This window comes from Topomyia yanbarensis, chromosome 2 (genome assembly GCF_030247195.1).
Source record: "Topomyia yanbarensis strain Yona2022 chromosome 2, ASM3024719v1, whole genome shotgun sequence".
Lineage (NCBI taxonomy): Eukaryota > Metazoa > Arthropoda > Insecta > Diptera > Culicidae > Topomyia > Topomyia yanbarensis.
This window is the reverse complement of record NC_080671.1, coordinates 242,750,157-242,765,837: the sequence shown is the minus strand read 5'-3', so window position 1 is coordinate 242,765,837 and position 15,681 is coordinate 242,750,157.

The window sequence follows — 15,681 nt, the reverse complement described above, 5'->3', positions numbered from 1 at the left end:
TGATATTCCAAAATTATTTTCAAAAATGTAATGCGCAATCATGCAGGCCTACCCGAAAATTCTGAATATGCAAAGTTCTTCTCACATGTCCTAGGAACACCCTCTAGAAATACTACGATGGTATATTTTGATATTCCAAAATAATTTTCAAAAATGTAATGTGTAATCGTGCAAGCCTACCAGAAAATTCTGAATATGCAAAGTTCTTCTCACATGTCCTAGGAACACCCTCTAAAAATACTACGATGGTATATTTTGATATTCCAAAATTATTTACAAAAATGTAATGCGCAATGATGCAGGCCTACCCGAAAATTCTGAATATTCAAAGTTCTTCTCACATGTCCTAGGAACACCCTCTAAAAATACTACGATGGTATATTTTGATATTCCAAAATTATTTTCAAAAATGTAATGCGCAATCATGCAGGCCTACCCGAAAATTCTGAATGTTCAAAGTTCTTCTCACGTGTCCTAGGAACACCCTCAAAACATACTACGATGGTATATTTTGATATTCCAAAATTATTTTCAAAAATGTAATGCGCAATCATGCAGGCCTACCCGAAAATTCTGAATATGCAAAGTTCTTCTCACATGTCCTAGGAACACCCTCTAAAAATACTACGATGGTATATTTTGATATTCCAAAATTATTTTCAAAAATGTAATGTGTAATCATGCAGGCCTACCCGAAAATTCTGAATATGCAAAGTTCTTTTCACATGTCCTAGGAACACCCTCTAAAAATACTACGATGGTATATTTTGATATTCCAAAATTATTTTCAAAAATGTAATGCGCATTCATGCAGGCCTACCCGAAAATTCTGAATATGCAAAGTTCTTCTCACATGTCCTAGGAACACCCTCTAAAATACTACGATGGTATATTTTGATATTCCAAAATTATTTTCAAAAATGTAATGTGTAATCATGTAGGCCTACCAGAAAATTCTGAATATGCAAAGTTCTTCTCACATGTCTTAGGAACACCCTCTAAAAATACTACGATGGTATATTTTGATATTCCAAAATTATTTTCAAAAATGTAATGTGTAATCATGCAGGCATACCAGAAAATTCTGAATATGCAAAGTTCTTTTTACATGTCCTAGGAACACCCTCTAAAAATACTATGATGGTATATTTTGATATTCCAAAATTATTTTCAAAAATGTAATGCGCAATCATGCAGGCCTACCCGAAAATTCTGAATGTTCAAAGTTCTTCTCACATGTCCTAGGAACACCCTCAAAACATACTACGATGGTATATTTTGATATTCCAAAATTATTTTCAAAAATGTAATGCGCAATCATACAGGCCTACCCGAAAATTCTGAATATTCAAAGTTCTTCTCACATGTCCTAGGAACACCCTCAAAACATACTACGATATTGATATTCCAAAATTATTTTCAAAAATGTAATGCGCAATCGCGCAGGCCTACTCGAAAATTCTGAATGTTCAAAGTTCTTCTCACATGTCCTAGGAACACCCTCTAAAAATACTACGATGGTATATTTTGATATTCCAAAATTATTTTCAAAAATGTAATGCGCAATGATGCAGGCCTTCCCGAAAATTCTGAATATTCAAAGTTCTTCTCACATGTCCTAGGAATACCCTCAAAACATACTACGATTTTGATATTCCAAAATTATTTCCAAAAATGTAATGCGCAATCATGCAGGCCTACCCGAAAATTCTGAATGTTCAAAGTTCTTCTCACATGTCCTAGGAACACCGTCTAAAAATACTACGATGGTATATTTTGATATTCCAAAATTATTTTCAAAAATGTAATGCAGGCGTACCCGAAAATTCTGAATATTCAAAGTTCTTCTCACATGTCCTAGGAACACCCTCTAAAAATACTACGATGGTATATTTTGATATTCCAAAATTATTTTCAAAAATGTAATGCAGGCGTACCCGAAAATTCTGAATATTCAAAGTTCTTCTCACATGTCCTAGGAACATCCTCTAAAAATACTACGATGGTATATTTTGATATTCCAAAATTATTTTCAAAAATGTAATGTGTAATCATGCAGGACTACCAGAAAATTCTGAATATTCAAAGTTCTTCTCACATGTCCTAGGAACACCCTCTAAAAATACTACGATGGTATATTTTGATATTCCAAAATTATTTTCAAAATTGTAATGTGTAATCATGCAGGCCTACCAGAAAATTCTGAATATGCAAAGTTCTTCTCACATGTCCTAGGAACACCCTCAAAACATACTACGATTTTGATATTCCAAAATTATTTCCAAAAATGTAATGCGCAATCATGCAGGCCTACCCGAAAATTCTGAATATTCAAAGTTCTTCTCACATGTCCTAGGAACACCCTCAAAAAATACTACGATGTTATATTTTGATATTCCAAAATTGTTTTCAAAAATGTAATGTGTAATCATGCAGACCTACCCGAAAATTCTGAATATGCAAAGTTCTTCTCACATGTCCTAGGAACACCCTCTAAAAATACTACGATGGTATATTTTGATATTCCAAAATTATTTTCAAAATTGTAATGTGTAATCATGCAGGCCTACCAGAAAATTCTGAATATGCAAAGTTCTTCTCACATGTCCTAGGAACACCCTCTAAAAATACTACGATGGTATATTTTGATATTCCAAAATTATTTTCAAAAATGTAATGCGCAATGATGCAGGTCTACCAGAAAATTCTGAATATTCTATGTTCTTCTCACATGTCCTAGGAACACCCTCTAAAAATACTACGATGGTATATTTTGATATTCCCAGATTATTTTCAAAAATTTAATGCGCAATCATGCAGGCCTACCCGAAAATTCTGAATATTCAAAGTTCTTCTCATATGTCCTAGGAACACCCTCTAAAAATACTACGATGGTATATTTTGATATTCCAAAATTATTTTCAAAAATATAATGTGTTATCATGCAGGCCTACCAGAAAATTCTGAATATGCAAAGATCTTCTCACATGTCCTAGGAATACCCTCTAAAAATACTACGATGGTATATTTTAATATTCCAAAATTATTTTCAAAAATCTAATGCGCAATCATGCAGGCCTACCCGAAAATTCTGAATATTCAAAGTTCTTCTCACATGTCCTAGGAACACCCTCAAAACATACTACGATGGTATATTTTGATATTCCAAAATCATTTTCAAAAATGTAATGCGCAATCATGCAGGTCTACCCGAAAATTCTGAATATGCAAAGTTCTTCTCACATGTCCTAGGAACACCCTCAAAACATACTACGATGGTATATTTTGATATTCCAAAATTATTTTCAAAAATGTAATGCGCAATCATGCAGGCCTACCCGAAAATTCTGAATATGCAAAGTTCTTCTCACATGTCCTAGGAACACCCTCTAAAAATACTACGATGGTATATTTTGAAATTCCAAAATTATTTTCAAAAATGTAATGTGTAATCATGCAGGCCTACCAGAAAATTCTGAATATTCAAAGTTCTTCTCACATGTCCTAGGAAACCCTCCAAAAATACTACGATGGTATATTTTGATATTCCAAAATTATTTTCAAAAATGTAGTGTGTAATCATGCAGGCCTAATTATTTTCAAAAATGTAATGTGTAATCATGCAGGCCTACCAGAAAATTCTGAATATTATGTCCTAGGAACACCCTCTAAAAATACTACGATGGTATATTTTGATGTTCCAAAATTATTTTCAAAAATGTAATGCGCAATCATGCAGGCCTACCCGAAAATTCTGAATATGCACAGTTCTTCTCACATGTCCTAGGAAAACTCTCAAAACATACTACGATGGTATATTTTGATATTCCAAAATTATTTTCAAAAATGTAATGAGCAATCATGCAGGCCTACCCGAAAATTCTGAATATGCAAAGTTCTTCTCACATGTCCTAGGAACACCCTCTAAAAATACTACGATGGTATATTTTGATATTCCAAAATTATTTTCAAAAATGTAATGCGCAATCATGCAGGCCTACCCGAAAATTCTGAATATTCAAAGTTCTTCTCACATGTCCTAGGAACACCCTCTAAAAATACTACGATGGTATATTTTGATATTCCAAAATTATTTTCAAAAATGTAATGCGCAATCATGCAGGCCTACCCGAAAATTCTGAATATTCAAAGTTCTTCTCACAGGTCCTAGGAACACCCTCTAAAAATACTACGATGGTATATTTTGATATTCCAAAATTATTTTCAAAAATATTATGCGCAATCATGCAGGCCTACCCGAAAATTCTGAATGTTCAAAGTTCTTCTCACATGTCCTAGGAACACCCTCTAAAAATACTACGATGGTATATTTTGATATTCCAAAATTATTTTCAAAAATGTAATGCGCAATCATGCAGGCCTACCTGAAAATTCTGAATTTTCAAAGTTCTTCTCACATGTCCTAGGAACACCCTCTAAAAATACTACGATGGAATATTTTGAAATTCCAAAATTATTTTCAAAAATGTAATGTGTAATTATTCAGGCCTACCAGAAAATTCTGAATATTCAAAGTTCTTCTTACATGTCCTAGGAAACCCTCCAAAAATACTACGATGGTATATTTTGATATTCCAAAATTATTTTCAAAAATGTAGTGTGTAATCATGCAGGCCTAATTATTTTCAAAAATGTAATGTGTAATCATGCAGGCCTACCAGAAAATTCTGAATATTCAAAGTTCTTCTCACATGTCCTAGGAACACCCTCAAAACATACTACGATTTTGATATTCCAAAATTATTTTCAAAAATGTAATGCGCAATCATGCAGGCCTACCCGAAAATTCTGAATATGCAAAGTTCTTCTCACATGTCCTAGGAACACCCTCTAGAAATACTACGATGGTATATTTTGATATTCCAAAATAATTTTCAAAAATGTAATGTGTAATCGTGCAAGCCTACCAGAAAATTCTGAATATGCAAAGTTCTTCTCACATGTCCTAGGAACACCCTCTAAAAATACTACGATGGTATATTTTGATATTCCAAAATTATTTACAAAAATGTAATGCGCAATGATGCAGGCCTACCCGAAAATTCTGAATATTCAAAGTTCTTCTCACATGTCCTAGGAACACCCTCTAAAAATACTACGATGGTATATTTTGATATTCCAAAATTATTTTCAAAAATGTAATGCGCAATCATGCAGGCCTACCCGAAAATTCTGAATGTTCAAAGTTCTTCTCACGTGTCCTAGGAACACCCTCAAAACATACTACGATGGTATATTTTGATATTCCAAAATTATTTTCAAAAATGTAATGCGCAATCATGCAGGCCTACCCGAAAATTCTGAATATGCAAAGTTCTTCTCACATGTCCTAGGAACACCCTCTAAAAATACTACGATGGTATATTTTGATATTCCAAAATTATTTTCAAAAATGTAATGTGTAATCATGCAGGCCTACCCGAAAATTCTGAATATGCAAAGTTCTTTTCACATGTCCTAGGAACACCCTCTAAAAATACTACGATGGTATATTTTGATATTCCAAAATTATTTTCAAAAATGTAATGCGCATTCATGCAGGCCTACCCGAAAATTCTGAATATGCAAAGTTCTTCTCACATGTCCTAGGAACACCCTCTAAAATACTACGATGGTATATTTTGATATTCCAAAATTATTTTCAAAAATGTAATGTGTAATCATGTAGGCCTACCAGAAAATTCTGAATATGCAAAGTTCTTCTCACATGTCTTAGGAACACCCTCTAAAAATACTACGATGGTATATTTTGATATTCCAAAATTATTTTCAAAAATGTAATGTGTAATCATGCAGGCATACCAGAAAATTCTGAATATGCAAAGTTCTTTTTACATGTCCTAGGAACACCCTCTAAAAATACTATGATGGTATATTTTGATATTCCAAAATTATTTTCAAAAATGTAATGCGCAATCATGCAGGCCTACCCGAAAATTCTGAATGTTCAAAGTTCTTCTCACATGTCCTAGGAACACCCTCAAAACATACTACGATGGTATATTTTGATATTCCAAAATTATTTTCAAAAATGTAATGCGCAATCATACAGGCCTACCCGAAAATTCTGAATATTCAAAGTTCTTCTCACATGTCCTAGGAACACCCTCAAAACATACTACGATATTGATATTCCAAAATTATTTTCAAAAATGTAATGCGCAATCACGCAGGCCTACTCGAAAATTCTGAATGTTCAAAGTTCTTCTCACATGTCCTAGGAACACCCTCTAAAAATACTACGATGGTATATTTTGATATTCCAAAATTATTTTCAAAAATGTAATGCGCAATGATGCAGGCCTTCCCGAAAATTCTGAATATTCAAAGTTCTTCTCACATGTCCTAGGAATACCCTCAAAACATACTACGATTTTGATATTCCAAAATTATTTCCAAAAATGTAATGCGCAATCATGCAGGCCTACCCGAAAATTCTGAATGTTCAAAGTTCTTCTCACATGTCCTAGGAACACCGTCTAAAAATACTACGATGGTATATTTTGATATTCCAAAATTATTTTCAAAAATGTAATGCAGGCGTACCCGAAAATTCTGAATATTCAAAGTTCTTCTCACATGTCCTAGGAACACCCTCTAAAAATACTACGATGGTATATTTTGATATTCCAAAATTATTTTCAAAAATGTAATGCAGGCGTACCCGAAAATTCTGAATATTCAAAGTTCTTCTCACATGTCCTAGGAACATCCTCTAAAAATACTACGATGGTATATTTTGATATTCCAAAATTATTTTCAAAAATGTAATGTGTAATCATGCAGGACTACCAGAAAATTCTGAATATTCAAAGTTCTTCTCACATGTCCTAGGAACACCCTCTAAAAATACTACGATGGTATATTTTGATATTCCAAAATTATTTTCAAAATTGTAATGTGTAATCATGCAGGCCTACCAGAAAATTCTGAATATGCAAAGTTCTTCTCACATGTCCTAGGAACACCCTCAAAACATACTACGATTTTGATATTCCAAAATTATTTCCAAAAATGTAATGCGCAATCATGCAGGCCTACCCGAAAATTCTGAATATTCAAAGTTCTTCTCACATGTCCTAGGAACACCCTCAAAAAATACTACGATGTTATATTTTGATATTCCAAAATTGTTTTCAAAAATGTAATGTGTAATCATGCAGACCTACCCGAAAATTCTGAATATGCAAAGTTCTTCTCACATGTCCTAGGAACACCCTCTAAAAATACTACGATGGTATATTTTGATATTCCAAAATTATTTTCAAAATTGTAATGTGTAATCATGCAGGCCTACCAGAAAATTCTGAATATGCAAAGTTCTTCTCACATGTCCTAGGAACACCCTCTAAAAATACTACGATGGTATATTTTGATATTCCAAAATTATTTTCAAAAATGTAATGCGCAATGATGCAGGTCTACCAGAAAATTCTGAATATTCTATGTTCTTCTCACATGTCCTAGGAACACCCTCTAAAAATACTACGATGGTATATTTTGATATTCCCAGATTATTTTCAAAAATTTAATGCGCAATCATGCAGGCCTACCCGAAAATTCTGAATATTCAAAGTTCTTCTCATATGTCCTAGGAACACCCTCTAAAAATACTACGATGGTATATTTTGATATTCCAAAATTATTTTCAAAAATATAATGTGTTATCATGCAGGCCTACCAGAAAATTCTGAATATGCAAAGATCTTCTCACATGTCCTAGGAATACCCTCTAAAAATACTACGATGGTATATTTTAATATTCCAAAATTATTTTCAAAAATGTAATGCGCAATCATGCAGGCCTACCCGAAAATTCTGAATATTCAAAGTTCTTCTCACATGTCCTAGGAACACCCTCAAAACATACTACGATGGTATATTTTGATATTCCAAAATCATTTTCAAAAATGTAATGCGCAATCATGCAGGTCTACCCGAAAATTCTGAATATGCAAAGTTCTTCTCACATGTCCTAGGAACACCCTCAAAACATACTACGATGGTATATTTTGATATTCCAAAATTATTTTCAAAAATGTAATGCGCAATCATGCAGGCCTACCCGAAAATTCTGAATATGCAAAGTTCTTCTCACATGTCCTAGGAACACCCTCTAAAAATACTACGATGGTATATTTTGAAATTCCAAAATTATTTTCAAAAATGTAATGTGTAATCATGCAGGCCTACCAGAAAATTCTGAATATTCAAAGTTCTTCTCACATGTCCTAGGAAACCCTCCAAAAATACTACGATGGTATATTTTGATATTCCAAAATTATTTTCAAAAATGTAGTGTGTAATCATGCAGGCCTAATTATTTTCAAAAATGTAATGTGTAATCATGCAGGCCTACCAGAAAATTCTGAATATTATGTCCTAGGAACACCCTCTAAAAATACTACGATGGTATATTTTGATGTTCCAAAATTATTTTCAAAAATGTAATGCGCAATCATGCAGGCCTACCCGAAAATTCTGAATATGCACAGTTCTTCTCACATGTCCTAGGAAAACTCTCAAAACATACTACGATGGTATATTTTGATATTCCAAAATTATTTTCAAAAATGTAATGAGCAATCATGCAGGCCTACCCGAAAATTCTGAATATGCAAAGTTCTTCTCACATGTCCTAGGAACACCCTCTAAAAATACTACGATGGTATATTTTGATATTCCAAAATTATTTTCAAAAATGTAATGCGCAATCATGCAGGCCTACCCGAAAATTCTGAATATTCAAAGTTCTTCTCACATGTCCTAGGAACACCCTCTAAAAATACTACGATGGTATATTTTGATATTCCAAAATTATTTTCAAAAATGTAATGCGCAATCATGCAGGCCTACCCGAAAATTCTGAATATTCAAAGTTCTTCTCACAGGTCCTAGGAACACCCTCTAAAAATACTACGATGGTATATTTTGATATTCCAAAATTATTTTCAAAAATATTATGCGCAATCATGCAGGCCTACCCGAAAATTCTGAATGTTCAAAGTTCTTCTCACATGTCCTAGGAACACCCTCTAAAAATACTACGATGGTATATTTTGATATTCCAAAATTATTTTCAAAAATGTAATGCGCAATCATGCAGGCCTACCTGAAAATTCTGAATTTTCAAAGTTCTTCTCACATGTCCTAGGAACACCCTCTAAAAATACTACGATGGAATATTTTGAAATTCCAAAATTATTTTCAAAAATGTAATGTGTAATCATTCAGGCCTACCAGAAAATTCTGAATATTCAAAGTTCTTCTTACATGTCCTAGGAAACCCTCCAAAAATACTACGATGGTATATTTTGATATTCCAAAATTATTTTCAAAAATGTAGTGTGTAATCATGCAGGCCTAATTATTTTCAAAAATGTAATGTGTAATCATGCAGGCCTACCAGAAAATTCTGAATATTATGTCCTAGGAACACCCTCTAAAAATACTACGATGGTATATTTTGATGTTCCAAAATTATTTTCAAAAATGTAATGCGCAATCATGCAGGCCTACCAGAAAATTCTGATTATGCAAAGTTCTTCTCACATGTCCTAGGAACACCCTCTAAAAATACTACGATGGTATATTTTGATATTCCAAAATTATTTTCAAAAATGTAATGTGTAATCATGCAGGCATACCAGAAAATTCTGAATATGCAAAGTTCTTTTTACATGTCCTAGGAACACCCTCTAAAAATACTATGATGGTATATTTTGATATTCCAAAATTATTTTCAAAAATGTAATGCGCAATCATGCAGGCCTACCCGAAAATTCTGAATGTTCAAAGTTCTTCTCACATGTCCTAGGAACACCCTCAAAACATACTACGATGGTATATTTTGATATTCCAAAATTATTTTCAAAAATGTAATGCGCAATCATACAGGCCTACCCGAAAATTCTGAATATTCAAAGTTCTTCTCACATGTCCTAGGAACACCCTCAAAACATACTACGATATTGATATTCCAAAATTATTTTCAAAAATGTAATGCGCAATCACGCAGGCCTACTCGAAAATTCTGAATGTTCAAAGTTCTTCTCACATGTCCTAGGAACACCCTCTAAAAATACTACGATGGTATATTTTGATATTCCAAAATTATTTTCAAAAATGTAATGCGCAATGATGCAGGCCTTCCCGAAAATTCTGAATATTCAAAGTTCTTCTCACATGTCCTAGGAATACCCTCAAAACATACTACGATTTTGATATTCCAAAATTATTTCCAAAAATGTAATGCGCAATCATGCAGGCCTACCCGAAAATTCTGAATGTTCAAAGTTCTTCTCACATGTCCTAGGAACACCGTCTAAAAATACTACGATGGTATATTTTGATATTCCAAAATTATTTTCAAAAATGTAATGCAGGCGTACCCGAAAATTCTGAATATTCAAAGTTCTTCTCACATGTCCTAGGAACACCCTCTAAAAATACTACGATGGTATATTTTGATATTCCAAAATTATTTTCAAAAATGTAATGCAGGCGTACCCGAAAATTCTGAATATTCAAAGTTCTTCTCACATGTCCTAGGAACATCCTCTAAAAATACTACGATGGTATATTTTGATATTCCAAAATTATTTTCAAAAATGTAATGTGTAATCATGCAGGCCTACCAGAAAATTCTGAATATTCAAAGTTCTTCTCACATGTCCTAGGAACACCCTCTAAAAATACTACGATGGTATATTTTGATATTCCAAAATTATTTTCAAAATTGTAATGTGTAATCATGCAGGCCTACCAGAAAATTCTGAATATGCAAAGTTCTTCTCACATGTCCTAGGAACACCCTCAAAACATACTACGATTTTGATATTCCAAAATTATTTCCAAAAATGTAATGCGCAATCATGCAGGCCTACCCGAAAATTCTGAATATTCAAAGTTCTTCTCACATGTCCTAGGAACACCCTCAAAAAATACTACGATGTTATATTTTGATATTCCAAAATTGTTTTCAAAAATGTAATGTGTAATCATGCAGACCTATCCGAAAATTCTGAATATGCAAAGTTCTTCTCACATGTCCTAGGAACACCCTCTAAAAATACTACGATGGTATATTTTGATATTCCAAAATTATTTTCAAAATTGTAATGTGTAATCATGCAGGCCTACCAGAAAATTCTGAATATGCAAAGTTCTTCTCACATGTCCTAGGAACACCCTCTAAAAATACTACGATGGTATATTTTGATATTCCAAAATTATTTTCAAAAATGTAATGCGCAATGATGCAGGTCTACCAGAAAATTCTGAATATTCTATGTTCTTCTCACATGTCCTAGGAACACCCTCTAAAAATACTACGATGGTATATTTTGATATTCCCAGATTATTTTCAAAAATTTAATGCGCAATCATGCAGGCCTACCCGAAAATTCTGAATATTCAAAGTTCTTCTCATATGTCCTAGGAACACCCTCTAAAAATACTACGATGGTATATTTTGATATTCCAAAATTATTTTCAAAAATATAATGTGTTATCATGCAGGCCTACCAGAAAATTCTGAATATGCAAAGATCTTCTCACATGTCCTAGGAATACCCTCTAAAAATACTACGATGGTATATTTTAATATTCCAAAATTATTTTCAAAAATCTAATGCGCAATCATGCAGGCCTACCCGAAAATTCTGAATATTCAAAGTTCTTCTCACATGTCCTAGGAACACCCTCAAAACATACTACGATGGTATATTTTGATATTCCAAAATCATTTTCAAAAATGTAATGCGCAATCATGCAGGTCTACCCGAAAATTCTGAATATGCAAAGTTCTTCTCACATGTCCTAGGAACACCCTCAAAACATACTACGATGGTATATTTTGATATTCCAAAATTATTTTCAAAAATGTAATGCGCAATCATGCAGGCCTACCCGAAAATTCTGAATATGCAAAGTTCTTCTCACATGTCCTAGGAACACCCTCTAAAAATACTACGATGGTATATTTTGAAATTCCAAAATTATTTTCAAAAATGTAATGTGTAATCATGCAGGCCTACCAGAAAATTCTGAATATTCAAAGTTCTTCTCACATGTCCTAGGAAACCCTCCAAAAATACTACGATGGTATATTTTGATATTCCAAAATTATTTTCAAAAATGTAGTGTGTAATCATGCAGGCCTAATTATTTTCAAAAATGTAATGTGTAATCATGCAGGCCTACCAGAAAATTCTGAATATTATGTCCTAGGAACACCCTCTAAAAATACTACGATGGTATATTTTGATGTTCCAAAATTATTTTCAAAAATGTAATGCGCAATCATGCAGGCCTACCCGAAAATTCTGAATATGCACAGTTCTTCTCACATGTCCTAGGAAAACTCTCAAAACATACTACGATGGTATATTTTGATATTCCAAAATTATTTTCAAAAATGTAATGAGCAATCATGCAGGCCTACCCGAAAATTCTGAATATGCAAAGTTCTTCTCACATGTCCTAGGAACACCCTCTAAAAATACTACGATGGTATATTTTGATATTCCAAAATTATTTTCAAAAATGTAATGCGCAATCATGCAGGCCTACCCGAAAATTCTGAATATTCAAAGTTCTTCTCACATGTCCTAGGAACACCCTCTAAAAATACTACGATGGTATATTTTGATATTCCAAAATTATTTTCAAAAATGTAATGCGCAATCATGCAGGCCTACCCGAAAATTCTGAATATTCAAAGTTCTTCTCACAGGTCCTAGGAACACCCTCTAAAAATACTACGATGGTATATTTTGATATTCCAAAATTATTTTCAAAAATATTATGCGCAATCATGCAGGCCTACCCGAAAATTCTGAATGTTCAAAGTTCTTCTCACATGTCCTAGGAACACCCTCTAAAAATACTACGATGGTATATTTTGATATTCCAAAATTATTTTCAAAAATGTAATGCGCAATCATGCAGGCCTACCTGAAAATTCTGAATTTTCAAAGTTCTTCTCACATGTCCTAGGAACACCCTCTAAAAATACTACGATGGAATATTTTGAAATTCCAAAATTATTTTCAAAAATGTAATGTGTAATCATTCAGGCCTACCAGAAAATTCTGAATATTCAAAGTTCTTCTTACATGTCCTAGGAAACCCTCCAAAAATACTACGATGGTATATTTTGATATTCCAAAATTATTTTCAAAAATGTAGTGTGTAATCATGCAGGCCTAATTATTTTCAAAAATGTAATGTGTAATCATGCAGGCCTACCAGAAAATTCTGAATATTATGTCCTAGGAACACCCTCTAAAAATACTACGATGGTATATTTTGATGTTCCAAAATTATTTTCAAAAATGTAATGCGCAATCATGCAGGCCTACCCGAAAATTCTGAATATGCACAGTTCTTCTCACATGTCCTAGGAAAACTCTCAAAACATACTACGATGGTATATTTTGATATTCCAAAATTATTTTCAAAAATGTAATGAGCAATCATGCAGGCCTACCCGAAAATTCTGAATATGCAAAGTTCTTCTCACATGTCCTAGGAACACCCTCTAAAAATACTACGATGGTATATTTTGATATTCCAAAATTATTTTCAAAAATGTAATGCGCAATCATGCAGGCCTACCCGAAAATTCTGAATATTCAAAGTTCTTCTCACATGTCCTAGGAACACCCTCTAAAAATACTACGATGGTATATTTTGATATTCCAAAATTATTTTCAAAAATGTAATGCGCAATCATGCAGGCCTACCCGAAAATTCTGAATATTCAAAGTTCTTCTCACATGTCCTAGGAACACCCTCTAAAAATACTACAATGGAATATTTTGATATTCCAAAATCATTTTCAAAAATATAATGCGCAATCATGCAGGCCTACCCGAAAATTCTGAATGTTCAAAGTTCTTCTCACATGTCATAGGAACACCCTCTAAAAATACTACGATGGTATATTTTGATATTCCAAAATTATTTTCAAAAATATTATGCGCAATCATGCAGGCCTACCCGAAAATTCTGAATGTTCAAAGTTCTTCTCACATGTCCTAGGAACACCCTCTAAAAATACTACGATGGTATATTTTGATATTCCAAAATTATTTTCAAAAATGTAATGCGCAATCATGCAGGCCTACCTGAAAATTCTGAATTTTGAAAGTTCTTCTCACATGTCCTAGGAACACCCTCTAAAAATACTACGATGGAATATTTTGAAATTCCAAAATTATTTTCAAAAATGTAATGTGTAATCATTCAGGCCTACCAGAAAATTCTGAATATTCAAAGTTCTTCTTACATGTCCTAGGAAACCCTCCAAAAATACTACGATGGTATATTTTGATATTCCAAAATTATTTTCAAAAATGTAGTGTGTAATTATGCAGGCGTAATTATTTTCAAATATGTAATGTGTAATCATGCAGGCCTACCAGAAAATTCTGAATATTCAAAGTTCTTCTCACATGTCCTAGGAACACCCTCTAAAAATACTACGATGTTATATTTTGATATTCCAAAATTATTTTCAAAAATGTAATGTGTAATCATGCAGACCTACCCGAAAATTCTGAATATGCAAAGTTCTTCTCACATGTCCTAGGAACACCCTCTAAAAATACTACGATGGTATATTTTGATATTCCAAAATTATTTTCAAAATTGTAATGTGTAATCATGCAGGCCTACCAGAAAATTCTGAAAATGCAAAGTTCTTCTCACATGTCCTAGGAACACCCTCTAAAAATACTACGATGGTATATTTTGATATTCCAAAATTATTTTCAAAAATGTAATGCGCAATCATGCAGGTCTACCAGAAAATTCTGAATATTCTATGTTCTTCTCACATGTCCTAGGAACACCCTCTAAAAATACTACGATGGTATATTTTGATATTCCCAGATTATTTTCAAAAATTTAATGCGCAATCATGCAGGCCTACCCGAAAATTCTGAATATTCAAAGTTCTTCTCATATGTCCTAGGAACACCCTCTAAAAATACTACGATGGTATATTTTGATATTCCAAAATTATTTTCAAAAATATAATGTGTTATCATGCAGGCCTACCAGAAAATTCTGAATATGCAAAGATCTTCTCACATGTCCTAGGAACACCCTCAAAACATACTACGATGGTATATTTTGATATTCCAAAATCATTTTCAAAAATGTAATGCGCAATCATGCAGGCCTACCCGAAAATTCTGAATATGCAAAGTTCTTCTCACATGTCCTAGGAACACCCTCAAAACATACTACGATGGTATATTTTGATATTCCAAAATTATTTTCAAAAATGTAATGCGCAATCATGCAGGCCTACCCGAAAATTCTGAATATGCAAAGTTCTTCTCACATGTCCTAGGAACACCCTCTAAAAATACTACGATGGTATATTTTGAAATTCCAAAATTATTTTCAAAAATGTAATGTGTAATCATGCAGGCCTACCAGAAAATTCTGAATATTCAAAGTTCTTCTCACATGTCCTAGGAAACCCTCCAAAAATACTACGATGGTATATTTTGATATTCCAAAATTATTTTCAAAAATGTAGTGTGTAATCATGCAGGCCTAATTATTTTCAAAAATGTAATGTGTAATCATGCAGGCCTACCAGAAAACTCTGAATATTATGTCCTAGGAACACCCTCTAAAAAT